Source organism: Atta cephalotes (assembly GCF_000143395.1).
Source record: "Atta cephalotes unplaced genomic scaffold scaffold00079, whole genome shotgun sequence".
Taxonomy (NCBI): domain Eukaryota; kingdom Metazoa; phylum Arthropoda; class Insecta; order Hymenoptera; family Formicidae; genus Atta; species Atta cephalotes.
The window spans coordinates 315405-319077 of NW_012130143.1; the positions used below are offsets into that span (position 1 = coordinate 315405).

The window sequence follows — 3673 nt, forward strand, 5'->3', positions numbered from 1 at the left end:
ACGTAACTACTACTACTACGTAACGACGGACCGTACCGTACCGTACCGTACTACTACTTATCTACTACTAACGTAGTTACGTACGTAACGTACGTACTTTCTTCTTTCTTTTCTTTTCTTTCTTCTCTCTCTCTCTCTCTCTCTCTCTCTCTCTCTCTCTCTCTCTCTCTCTCTCACTTTTTCTCTCCTTTGATAGATATTGACCTTTGTGACTTCCAGGATTTAATAAAAGGAAAAATCTCCCGAGTTTTTGCATTTCGTGGCATCGTCTTTCCGTTTTATCAGTATTATTTCGATTCATCGGCATGATATAATTTGTACTTTAGCTATAACAATATTATACAAGATGCACGATTGTTATATGCAATTTATACATATATTTAATTAACTATACATATATGTAATTAATCCTCCGTCAACAATGTGAAATTTTCCCTTCCGCAATATGGATCTTCGAACTTTTAGTACAGATTTTTATATTGTCCTCGACTGCATCAAAATCTGAAAAAATGTTTATATATTTGTGAAGGTTTTAACAATGAGTTTTTGTTATTATAAAAATAAATTTAATTGTACTTTATTTATTTTTTTATAGATTTAAATTTATTGACCAGAATTCACTATCAAAAAATCAACTGTGTCTTTAAAGTCTAATATTGTGGATGAAAGGCTAAATGTACAATAGTTAAACAACGTTGTTATAACGAAAATAATGTTTTGTTTAAGTTGGCTTCATAATATATCTCGAACTTATGGATATTTCACGTTGATTATTTAAGCATTTTTTAAAACATGATGATATCATAGTGAAACAGAGAGATTCTTTGAATTATAAACTAATATTGATCTTTCTTTTATAAAATAAATAACTAAATAATAAAAAAAACCGAGAGATTATTATATTAACGAAAGATTACCGATCTTTCTGTTTTTAGAGATATTTTCAGAATTTCACGAGACAATCGACCAACCATGAAATCAACTGGACTAAGGAAAGCTTCGACGAGGGACTAGAATAAACAATGCCGAAAAACCATCGCCGACTGAAAGAAGGCCAACAATACATTTCAGAGAAAAAAAATTTTCTATCTTTAGGCCTTCCCGAGGAGCATGGAGCAAGAAGATAGGAGAAAAATCGTTCTCAAGGGAAGGTGCTCAATCACTTAACATCGTTACATTTAAAATCGAAATTTAATTATGTAAACGCGATGCACACACTAAGTTATTTAAAAATTTTAACATAATAAATAACGAAAAACAATTTTTACAATAAAAATGAAAGAATTTCCAATTTATTAGAAAATATACAGAAATGTAAAATAAAATGGGCGAGGCATTTGAAACTTCAGGTATCGTTTTTCTTTGAATGTAAATAAAATAAATTTTATATTGTATTATATAAATGTTACACACATTTATATATATATATATATATATATATATATATATATATTTATACATATATATATTTAAACTATTTGGTACATATATTACTTTAAAGTAACACTAAAAGGAAAGAGACGAGAATGAAACTTGTACAGTTAATTATTAGACTAGCAACCATAAATTTCGGAAGCTTCAAATACATATTTCAACTGAGAGAACCAGCATACCAAAGATATAATGAATTCCATAAAACTTCGTCATGGTTGAATATACATAGATATAGTAAATACATGTTTACAATTTTATATTGCTCTTCTTGAAAATTTTATCGTATTTTAACCAAGTTTTGAAAAAATTTTAATAATTTAAATTAAAATATATGTACTTAATGAGTCATTATATTAAAAAATTATAATAAATTATAACAACTTTTGACTATTGTGAGAGATAAAATATTTTTTAGTGTCTAGCGATTTATTGATAAAATATTGATAAATATACATATTAATAAACGGATGACGCAGTGATTTCAATAAGACTTCATTATCTATACAAATTCGGTTACAATACAAAAAATAAATTTAATTAATGACGTTGCGATTTTGAATGCACTATTTCGACGAACCATCATTTTTCACGATTAACAATACAATGACTTTTCTGGGATTTTTCGAAGCAGGATGGTCATTTCAAGGGCATTTCTGTATTATTCGCATGAAAAGAGCAAAAATGTACGCTATTAGAATGTAAAGGAAGAGAGATATAGAGAAAAAGAAATAGAAATAGGCGTTGCAGTCCGGACACCCTATATTTTGGTCTCATTTTACTAAAAGCCGATCGTATTTCACGATTCCACTCGTCGCGAGGACAATGTGCCTGCGTGCCATTTTCCATTTCTCTCTCCCCTTCTACTCTTTTCTCATTTCCTCTTTCCTTTACTCCTCGCTCCTTCCAAATTCGTTTTCACGAGACGCGCGACTAACTCGACTTAGGGAACGAATCTCTCTTTTCGCGCTCCCGTTTTTTTTTCATTTTTTCTTTCTTTTTTCTATTTCTTTTTTTGCTTCTGAAAAACCACGCATTGAAACGCATTGAGTCGCGGTCATTTGTCTGCAATTTGACCATAAATGAAGCCCTCAACGAGGGATGTTTACTCGTCACACTAAATTCCTCCCTCAGATCCTTTTCTTACATCCGTTCGACTTTCTCCCTTTTTTACCTTGTTTCGATGCTCCTTTCGGCGGCACTCGTATCGCGAGTGCACGATATATCGCAGCGGGTTCAAACAGCACGCACCGTGGAAAATGTAGGAAAGCAGGAAGATTCGTTGCGGGTCACGACCTCGCGAAAAAAAAATATCGCTTATAGTAAGATAAAAAGACCTGAGAAGCGCAAATATACGTTGAGTTTCGTAGTGTAAATATTCTTTTGTATTAGATACGAAAAATGAAAATGAAAAGAAAGGTGCAGAAATAAAATAAATAAAATAAAATTTTCTTCGAGCAAGTAAACACGAAAAATTGTTAATTTTGCATAAAAGAATAATCAAAATGGCAATCAATTTCTTATTTTGTCAAATATAAATTCAATTGCGATTAAAACTTAACTGAGAATTGATAAAAAATTGCTCTTTAAACTAGTATAAATGAAATTGTTTTATGACACAATATTTCATTTTAAATATAACAGTTTATATATTTTATCAAGTAAATTCTTATCTTCAAATTTTACATTTTAAGAAAATGATGTTATATATATCATTTAAAATTATGATTGCAGGATAATTCACTTATCTTATGATTCAGAATTAAACTGAAGACATTGTTCCACACACACATTTTACTTTTTCCTTATAACTTTAATATAATAAAACAAACGTATAAATATAAATAGTACTCCACAGAGAGATTTATAATTTTTACGTTGCACGACCAATCGACGTGTCTTTTCGACACGGATCATCACGAAACTTTCTCATGGGATCTAGAATTACATCGATCGCAGTGACGAGATAATCGTATGGCTGCTAACGTAATAATTGGACTGCTCACCAATGTCGGCGAGCGTACGTCGACCAATGAGAGATTGCGCCACGTTAAAAAAAATGAGGGGAAAAAGAGAGAAGGAAAAAAAACTCTACAATGATCCTGCCAAAGGATCCTCGGCCAGCAAATCGTAAGAGGGAAAGTCGCGAATAGGGGGAATCAAATCAGACGAATCGTAGGACGAGCTGGACGATGAACGAGGACACTTGAGGATGCACGAGGATATGACAATGGTGTCCATC

The 3673-nt window shown here is 31.4% G+C and overlaps 1 pseudogene; it reads left to right on the top strand.

Moving 5' to 3' along the window:
• Window positions 1-1195, top strand: part of LOC105624446 — a 29704-nt pseudogene extending 28509 nt beyond the window's left edge.
• Window positions 1196-3673: the final 2478 nt, after the last annotated feature.